Raw genomic sequence first — 10945 nt, 5'->3', positions numbered from 1 at the left:
GGAGTGGGTGGTAAGGGAGGGGGTGGGGGCAGGGGGGAGAAATGAACCAAGCCTTGTATGCACATATGAATAATAAAAGAAAAATGAAAAAAAAAACTGGCCAAACACTGGCTCCAATTTTTTTTCAGGAAGGTCAAAGTCTTTTTATGACCTGATCTCAATGGAAAAAGTATGAGCATTGTGGTGGACATCTATACTCCCTTCTACAGGGGGAAGTGTAGAATAGGAATATCTCAGTCAAGTTGAGCATAGGAAAAAACAACACTCTTTCTCCAAAGCAATAAATTCATAAAGGCCTGGAGACAACTTAAGTGGAAGAGCACCTGTCTAGCAAGAAAGAAGCTCTCATTTCAAACCCAATACGATTAAATTTATAGTAACAAGCTTTTGCATTTATTGGAAAGACCTTATCTGTGCTGACTTCATCTGCTTCATAACTGCTCTGCACCACAGATTCCCTGACCTGTTCCTGGAACACACAGGAATTAGGGGCCTTGAAGGGGAATACTACAATCAAAATTCCAGAGGATTTACTATTGATTTACTGTGTAAAATCAAGACAGATGTCAATATAGAGAAAATGTGTTCTCTGGTTGAATCCATGGATTCAGTGATTTTCCACTGATAGAAAATCACTCCAGGAAAGTGGACAATCTTGATGATGACTTAGTCATATGTCACTGGACACCATGCCATGTTCACTTACTTCACAGAGATCCGTGTGAATTGAGTGAAAATCAGGCAAAATGTGGATCTTAGATGCTTGTGTGTGACATGAATCTAGACACTGGGGACACTGGTGAGGTAGGGATTGACCACCCACTCAGCCCATTCACTGACCACTGTCATCACAGAGTCCACTATGGACCATCTAGCTATCCTCTGACCTGAGGTATGTGAGCTGTGAGAAAGGTCCTATGGTCAGCAGCTGTCTGGGCTCCACAAGAGGCAAAGCTGTCCTGTAGTGGAGCCTGTTTGACAAGGAAAACGGGCACTGCAGGGTGTGGCACACCTCTCTAACCTCTCTATGTGTCCATGGAAGAATGGATGCATGAGATGGGTCTTAGGCAATGATGGGCTTAGGGCCTTGATGGTGTACTTTTCAGTGAACTTCCTTGTGCCTGGAGATGAGGGAACAATGAGAATAATGGAGCAGAGCTCTGTTCCCATGAACCTCTGATGCTAAGGATTGATTTACTGTGAATTCAGGTTTTAAGAGAGAGGAGATGGTGGAGTTTAGGTAGTGGGCATGAATGATGATTCCATCCACCCAGTTCTCATTACTCATGTGGATTCTTCATGTGGAAGCTGAGGGATCCATCTCAGCACACAAATCCCAAGGATGCTTTCAGATTCCCGTCCTGAATATGCCACAGCGTGGATGGGAGTGGTTTTCATCCCTAAGATTATATTCCTGCCTCTTTCAAGGTAATCTGAGAGTTGTATTCTCAGCAAACATGGAATCGTTCTCCATCCAGGGGCCTCAGTGATGAATAGAAAAGAAGAAATGCTGGCCATCGAGGGCTGTAGTGTACATATGGAGCAACAGGTTCAACAACCCAGGGAGCACAGGGACCTGAGGAGAAGAGGTGGGTGGCTCAAATTACACAGCTGAGACAGATGTGGTTCTGTCTGAGGGTAGTGACACAGGTAGAAGTGTTGTGTGGCTGGACTGTGCTGGTAACTAGTCCCATTTCATCCATAAACAGAGAATGTCACTTCCTCCTACTGCTACAGTAAGGATGTGAGAAAACAAGTACTCCAAAACAGAGAAAGAGAGATGTTCCTGGAGGCATGTCAGTCACTGGAGAAAAAAGAAAACTTCTGAGCTCAAAGGAAGTAATGGCCAATAGCACCGGCACCTGCTTCTGGGCTGAGACACAGTACTGTGTGAGATTTGAGTGACACCAGCAGACAAGGTGTCCAGTCTCCTGCAGGGAGGTTTGTGTCTTTTTTCTCACTGACTTCACATCACTGTGTCTCTTGCACAGTAATACACAGCTGTGTCCTCTGTGGTCACAGAGCTCAGCTGCAGAGAGAACTGATTCTTGGACGTGTCTCTGGAGATGGAGATGCAGCTCTCGAGGGATGGGCTGTAGTTAGTGCTTCCAACAGCATTTATGTATCCCATCCACTCCAGGCTCTTTCCAGGAGGCTGGAGTATTCAGTTCCACCAGTAACTACTGGTGATGGACTAACCATAGACAGCACAGGTGAGGGACAAGGACTGTGAGGGCTTCAAGAGGTCAGTCCACCATTGTTTTAGCTTCACCTGGGACAAGACATCTGGAGTCAAAAAAGAATGGCATCTTGCCATTTTGGTAATGATTATGTAGCTGAAGGACAAAATCATAGCTGAAATGTACCTAGCTGAAAAAGAGAAATACCAAATGATTTCACTCATGTGAAGAACTGAAAATGAGAATAGAAGAACATGGAAAGAGAGAGTGGGAACACTAATCACTTAGAGATACAGGGAAAGGTGAAAAAAGTACTCATTGGTCATGTGTGTTATCACTGGTTACTAATAACAATGCGCTGTAGAATTCACAAATGTCAATATGGTTTTTGAAAGGCAGGCAGATACATCAAAGCACAAAATGTTGGCATACATAGTAGTATGCCACTTTTAATGATACTACTTTTAATGATGATGTCATGTTTCAACAAACAAGGCAGGCATGGTCACAAGCTCCAGTCTTCTCATCTCTATTAGAGGTGTTGGCCGGAGGATGACAGCACAGGAGCTCCACCCTGCAAAAAATGAGCCTCTATCTGAAAAACAACTAAGGTGGGAGGGCTGGAGTTGTGGCTGACAGCAAGGAGAAACTGCATAGGTAGATTGTGACCTGGTATTCAAACATGAAGAATGTCTCAGGCAGGCGAGATCTCCAGAATCAATGTGCATGGAGGTGTCCGGTAAGGCCTGGCCAGGTGGGAACCAGAACTACAGGAGGAAAAGATCATGTTTGAGTCTTCATCTACCATTGGGTTGATGCTGTGCTTCCTGTGAGCTGAGCGCCCCCTGCTGATCCAGAGCACACTGCATACAGGTTTATGTCTTGGCTCACACTGAAGTCCCCTGACTGTGCTTCCTGTACAGTAATACACAGCTGTGTCCTCTGTTGTCACAGAGCTCAGCTGCAGGGAGAACTGCTTCTTGGATATGTCTCTGGAGACAGAGATGTGATGTGGTTCTTTATGTTCTCCAATATTATTGCATTTTTTTTAATGAGGAAAAAAGTTGCAGGAGGACTCTGTAATTTCTCACCCAGGTACGAACAATGGATAAAGTAAAATAGCCAATATTTGTACAACATGCTGAAGTCACAGTGCCCACTCACCAGAACCACTCAGAAAGGACAAACCTTGCTTTCAAATCAACCACAATTGACTGACACAGGTCTATTGAGAGGCAGTTATGGGTATTAAAACATTCACTCCCATAACTCCACCAACCTAAGGGGAATTAATGAGCAAAAGAGTATGAGGTTTGATAATCTGATCTTAGTGAATAGGGGTAGTGACTGAATAGAAGTAAGAGGAACAACAGTGGTGAATAATACAGAAAGTAAAGAATGTAATGGAAGAAATATGCAGAAATAAATGGAAAGGGAACAAGAGAACAGGGTTATGAAGAATGCTAACAATCAAGCCAGTCAGAGAAAATAATGATTGTTCTAGTAAAATCATGAGAGCAGAGACAATAAAACCGATAACTATGACAATAAAGATATAATATAGAGAAAAAGTCCTTGTGTGAGTCTACACCTGCCATTGGGGCTGATGCTGTGTTTACTGTGAGCCAAGAACCTCCTGCTGTGTAAGAGCAGCCTGCCTGTCCTTTTGTCCCTGCTCAGGACACCTGTGACAGCACCACTGGTGCCCAGTTTCTAAGTGTATCTTGCAATTGCAGTCAATGACCCATCCGTGAGGGTCAAAACAGATGTGAGGCCCATGCCCTTATGCCATCCAATCTTTAAGGACTGACTCTCCCCTTAATACTCAGATAGCTGCAGCCTTGGTTTCCATCCCAGAAACATGGAAGGGGAAGACAGTCTGAAGGAGATCTTCTTGTCTCAAGTTCCTCTGAAAATCCCAGTCAGTGCACAGATCATCTTGATTCATTGCACATCTGTCAAATTTTGGAACCTAGTCATTGCAATTGCAGTGTGGTGGTAGTGACCATCATATCAGCTTCTTTCAATGTTTCAGTACTTCTGCCATCTGTTTATCAGGGTTTAAATTATTAACTCTATAAATGTTTTATTTTCAATTAGGGTTGGTTAGTAATACAAGGGTGTTTCATGTGCAAAATTCCATTCATTCATACGAATTATTGGTGGTGACCCAGGTTCTGGACAGTGAGAGCAGTGACGATATTGGGAGTTATCAGCCCACCCAGCCCATTCACTGACCACTGGTTATCCAAAGTCTCCCATGTTTTTAAAACCAAGATGCTTTGCAGATGGGTCCACCTGGACATCCTCTAACTTGAGGTGCTTGAGCTGTGAGGTACCCTGCGTTCAGCAGAATGCTTTACCAAACGTGAAGCAGGATAACTTGAAGTGGAGCTTTGTGATTGGAAATCCTATGTTGACATGACATTTGGGCACTGTAGGGCATGAGACCCCTCCTGGAGTGTCCATAGACACATGAGACGGATCTGAGGGATTGAAAGTGGAATTCATTGAGTATAATATTTCTGTTCCTGATGATGTGGGTATAATGGCAGTAAGGGAGCAGAGCTCTGTTTCTATGGAGCTCAGGATCTGAGGACCAACTTAGTCTGGATTCAGGTGTTTGAGAGAGAAAGTGATGTTGTGTTGGTGTTCTTTGTGGAATGTGTAACAAGAGACAGTGGGCAGTTACATCCATCTGTTTTTCATTATCCAGTGGGTTCTCCATGGCACAACTAAAGATCTATCTTATCACAGCCCTAAGGCCTCCTTTCAGAGCTCTACCCTAAATATGGCCCAAGAGGAATGTGAAAGGTTTTTATCTCTGTGCCTATCCTCCTGCCTACCTAATGGGGAATCTGAGAGTTGTGCTTTCAGCTCTATTGGTGTACATCTTTCACTTCCATGAGTCTAAGGATAATGAATAGAGAAGTGGAAACCCAGACCATCAAGGACCATACTGTACATGTGAAACAGCAGGTTCAACAACCCAGAGTGCACAGGGACCTAAGGTGCAGAGGTGAAGAGGACTGACCATGTCCACCCTGGAAAGGTGTTGTTCTGTCTGAGTGAGGTGGCAGAGATAGAGGGAGGGTGTTCAAAGGAAACCTTTTTTAGTGATATTTACTGTTTTATACTTTCAGAACAGGACAGCCTGAGTGTCCTAATAGCAGAATTACTTCTTTACATATATTGAGGCTAGAAGTCCAAGATAAGACTTCCACTGTGCTTGGTTTCTTGAGATACCTGCACTCAAGCTTAGTGATTGGACATACCACAACACTTAGTTAATCTTTTCCTATGGAATTATCCATGTGTGAATGTGGAAAGATGGATGTGGAGAGAGAGAGAGAGAGAGAGAGATTGAGAAAATCATAGACTGCCTCACAGACAGAGAAGCATGGACCTGTTGAATTCCTGTCTTTATGAATATTTAATCTTAAATGCCACTTTAAATGACACATTTCAAGGGATATTACATGATCACTATGGCCTTTCTGCAGATACATTTTGAGGGACACAGTTCAGCCCACAACACCAATCAAGGGAGAATGAGAATTTTGGTGTATTGTTTGTCAAAGGTTATATGGGAATTGGTGAAGAATGTGTTCCTAGTGACTGATCCCACAAGACTTTAAATAGAGAAACTCACTGTGCTTACTGCCAGAGTGAGCATGTGAGAAAGAATGTGAAAGTTCAAAGAGAAATTCATCCCAGGGGAAGCTGGGATATTGAAGCAGAGAGAAAACCACTGAACTGAACAGGAAGGCCTGGGCTTTTCCTTCTGCACCTGCTTCTGGGATGAGAGTAAGGGCTGGGTGGGCTTTGAACACCTCCTGCAGTGCAGGCCTTCTGTGCCCTGCAGGGAGGTTTATGTCTGGTCTCACACTGAAGTCCCCTCTCTGTGTATCTTGCACAATAATAAATGGCTATGTCTTTGGTGGTCACAGAGCTCAGCTTCAGGGTGAACCGGTTCTTGGCAGTATCTACTGTCATGGTGACTGGACTCTTGAGGAATGAGTTGTAGTTTGTGTCCCCATCCTTGTAAATTTCCTCAACCCACAGCAGTCCATTCCCTGTGGGCTGTCGGATTCAGCTCCACCAGCTACCACTGCTGATGGAATAACCAGAGACTGTATAGGTGAGGGACAGTGTCTTTGAGGGCCTCAGCAGGCCAAGTCCTGACTCCTGCAGCTGCACCTGGGATAGGACACCTGGGGTAGAGAACCACAGAGAGTCATGAACTCAGACGCAGCATCCCCATGTCATCCTGCCTGAATTCCTGAGTCACTCACCTCTGTGACCTACAAGCAGGAAAAGAAACAGTCACAAGTGTTTCATGTTCTTGTGGATGGAATCCATGACTCCCAGAAAATAATTCCAGGGTGTGGAAACATCTTAATTTAAGTAAATGTGTAGCTTTATCTGGTGATGTAATTAGAGATTTGCGTTTGTGATATATCCTGCTTGTGAGTACTTAACAGGGAGAGCAGAGGCCCCTGTCACCTGGCTCCCTTGGGGGAGGCTGGTGGATGATTTTGAGAGTGCTCACACCTTTTTCTCCTTTCAGCCTCACCATCTGCAGAGCTTAATCTCGAGGAGGGAAATGTGCTGAAGATGCTGACTGTGGATCCAGGTGTACACAGCACACAAAAACAGAAAAATATATGTACACATACATGTACACACCACACACACACATACACTTATTCAGTTTTAAATAAGTCAGCTTCATATGTCAATCTATTATCTGCCTTTCTAACTTGCACTCTGAAATATCAAAAGAATGACTATTTCTTGTTAATCTCTGTTAGTCATAAAATATCTTAAGAATCCTTGTAGCATATTCCTCATGTTTTTTTGGAGGTGTTGGGTTTTGATCCTGGTGATTCATCCTTACCAAGCAGAGAATCTTAATGCTTTAGCCACACTGTGAAAACATTTTTGGGTTTTGATTTTGAGATAGGGTCTCACAAACTACTTGGCCACAGCTTGCTTCTAATGCAATCCTCAAGACCTCTGCCTATTGAGTAGCTAGAATTATAGTTGTGAGCCAGCGTCCACCTACACATCCCCCATGTTAATGTAAATCCATGTAAGCAAAGCCTGTAATATGACTCTCCCTTCAGAAGCCCTCATTCCATCTTGAGGGTGTACTTTCCTCTGTGATTAAATGTACCCTTATTTTCCACTGAATTCTTTTTCTGACAGTGACAAGAACCTGGGGACACTATATGGAGGTCTCTATGCTCCCTCGTTCTCTCAAGCACCCCAGGTTTCACCTCTGCCAACAATGCACAGCACCCAAAAACACAAGAACAAAAGTCAAAACACCTGAGGTTCTCTCATGTTGCCCAGCTTCTTCTCAGCATAGACAGGTATTACAAAATGAAGACAGAACAGGGATAGTGTGAAAATTATTGAAAAACCTTCTCCTCTTCCGGAGTATGTGTCCAAACATATAGCAAACTCTATTTAATCAAATGGAAAAAATAACCTAATTAATAAATTGTCAACAGACTTAAATATTTCACAAAATAACATAATCACGTGGGTAAACCATTTATGAACAATCCTCAAATTCTCTATCATGGAAATATAAATTAAAATCACAGTGAGATTTTAAAATATATTTCATCTGTGATCATGAAGGCATAATGAAACCCCCTGAAGCTAAGTAGGGTGGAAGGGGTAAGAGAGAGGAACAGAGGGTTTAATCTTATTGATTACAACATATTTGCTGGGGAGATATCATGACAAATTTCCTTTGAACAATGAATATGCATCTAAAAATGAAGAACGGGAATGTAAAATAGGTTTTATAGAGGATGGAGTTTAGTGAGAGGGGGCGAATCAGGAGGTAAAAGTAGGGAGAATATGATTAATATATTTGTATGAATAGAGATCAATAGAGCCTGTTGAAATCATTTTAAGTGGAGCAGAGTGGGAGGAGTGAGAATGATGGTGGGGATGAACTACACAAGGTAACTTGCAAACACATATGGAAATGTCACAATTAATTCCCAAGTACAATTAATGTATTCTAATACAAATCATCAGAGAAAAAATAACATCATCATAGCTCCTAAAATTCCACTAATGAGCACATGGTCAGGAATAGGAAACAATTTTGCCAAAGTCATATGTACAGGTATTATAACTGTAAAATTAGTTACAGGATCCAATAAGGAAATTAATATAAATGTTCTTGAAATAAGGAATGGATAAAGGAAATGTGGTGCCTTCCTAAAATGTGATACCATTCAGCTTTTCAAAGATGGAAATACTGTTATATTTTCCAATATGGATGAGCCAGATGACATCAGGTTAATTGCAATAATCTGGGCACAGAAACACAAGACAGTATGGTCTTACTTATATGTGAACATAAAAAGATGGAATTCACAAAAGTAGACAGTATCATAGTGATTTCCAGGGGTTGCAGTGGGGCAGGAAAGGGAGATGATAGGATCTTGGTGATTTGCTTCATTTTGACAGGGACACACATTTCAATAACCTGTTGCATATTGTTGATACAATACTTGGAAATAATATAATGTACATGTCAAACTTCCTTAGAGAAAATATTTTCAATGTTCTATCTATCCACATGATCAAGTAGGTGAGGTGAATACTGCATAAATTAGCCTATAGTAATTAGTTTGCAATGTATGCCTATGTACACCTAGGTATGTATTAAGTTATGTGGTATACTCAGGACAGGAGAGAGTGTGCTGATGTAGGGTTCCACCTATCTTGTTCTCATTTATCTCTATCATCATGGGTTCTCCATGTGGAAACTGAGGGGACACAGCCTCCAGGGCAGCTATCAGAGCCACTCCCTGAACAAGTGCCACTAAGAATGCCAGGGGTTTTTCATCTCTGTGTGTGACTTTATTCTTCCATCATGGAGAATCTGAGGCCTGTGCTCTCAGCTCACCTGTAATCTTTCATACAAGGGCCTGAATGATGCATGGAGAAAAGGAAACTCAGACCATCAAGGACCCCAGTGTGCACATGGAGCTGGAGGCTCAACAACCCAGAGAGCACAGGGACCTGAGGAACAAAGGTAGGGATGTCTGAGAAAGCCCACCTGGAACAGGGGTTTACCTATCTGAGATAAGTGTCACAGACAGGTATGGTGTTCCTGTACTGCACTGGATTTTCCACAGAACTATTCCTGACTGTATTTAACAGCTCATATTGTCAGAATTGGACACCATAACCTGAGTGTCTTAAAGGGAGAAGTATTTATTCATATTTCTGAATGCTGGAAGTCCAAGACGAAAGTGTCAGTGTGCTTGTTTCCTAGTATTCCCTCTCTCTGCAGTTGGATGCTGGTCAAATGACCACCTTGTATCTTTGTTCCCATATGAAATTCTCATAGACCTCTGTGTTGGATACCAGACTCGATTACCAGATTTAACTGTAACTACTTCTTTAAATGCCACAAGCCATATGAAGGTATCTTTTCACTTAGCACTTCCCCATGTAAATTTTGAAGGACACAGATCAGCCAACATAAATCTAGGAATGATGAGAATCCTTGGGTTATTGTTTTTGTCAAGGAGGAAATGATGGTCATATGGGAATTAATGAAGGATGTGTTCTTAGTTACTGAATCCACATATCCTTAAATAGAAAAGTCCACTTCCTTCTGTTCTGCAACAGTGATAATGTGACAGAACAGGGACCAAAGCAAAGAGAGGTCTGTGCTGGAATCTGAGACTTTGAAGAGGAGAGAAAACCAGTGAGCCCAGCAGGAAGTCCCTTACAAGTTCCTTCTGCACCATCTTCTAGCATGAGATGCAGGGCTGTAATCTAAAAAGTTTCTGCAGAGTAAAGTATGTTAACAGTGAAAATACAATATAATGTGAGAACATATTTGCAAAATATACACCTGGTTTTGTGTTAATATCTTGAATGTGCAAGAAATTCAATAAATGATAAGGAAACCAACACAATGCAACATGAGCAATAGTACTAAATAGGCATATCTCAAACAGATATAAAAATGCCCAACAGTAGAGAGGAAAAAGTTCACACTATCAAACATAGTCAGGGGACTGAAAATTTAAACCTCAGTGTGATATCACCTAAAACCTGTTAGGATGTCTAGTATCAAAAATTGAATGACAAAAAAGACTTCTGAGGATGTGGTGAAAGGTAACAGATATGTACTGCTAGTGGGAATGCAAATTAGTACATTTATTATGGAAAACAATAAGGAAGATCACTAAAAATCCTAAAACCCAAATGACCTTATGAGTTTTCAGTATTATGCCTGCGTATTGATCTCAAGTATTTGAAATCAGGTTGTCTATAACATGATTTTGAAGCATATTCACCACAGCCTTATTCACAAAAGCCAAAGCTTGGATTCAACCTAAGCAACCTTGAATGACCTAATGAGCAGGCAAGCAAATTCATTTCTAGAGACAAGAGAATACTACTAACCCTTGACAAAGAGTGAACTGTCATTTTTGGCAACATGGCTGGATGTGGACCCAGTTTTGTTAAGTGAAATAAGGCAGAGATAGAAATAGAAATCCCTTATGGTAAACAGTATTTCATCTATAGGGGAAGATTTTATTCAAGATATATTTGGACACACAGTGCCTATGGTTAATAACAATATATTGAAGAGTTGAATATTGCTTAGAGAGAAGAAATTATGTGTTTTCAGATGAGAAATCAGAAGTATTGTGAAAATGTGTAAGTTTTATATGAAGTACATGTATATTCATCTTTAGATTTCTGACGAA

This window comes from Castor canadensis, chromosome 3 (genome assembly GCF_047511655.1).
Source record: "Castor canadensis chromosome 3, mCasCan1.hap1v2, whole genome shotgun sequence".
Classification (NCBI taxonomy): Eukaryota; Metazoa; Chordata; class Mammalia; order Rodentia; family Castoridae; genus Castor; species Castor canadensis.
This window is presented reverse-complemented; position numbering follows the sequence as displayed.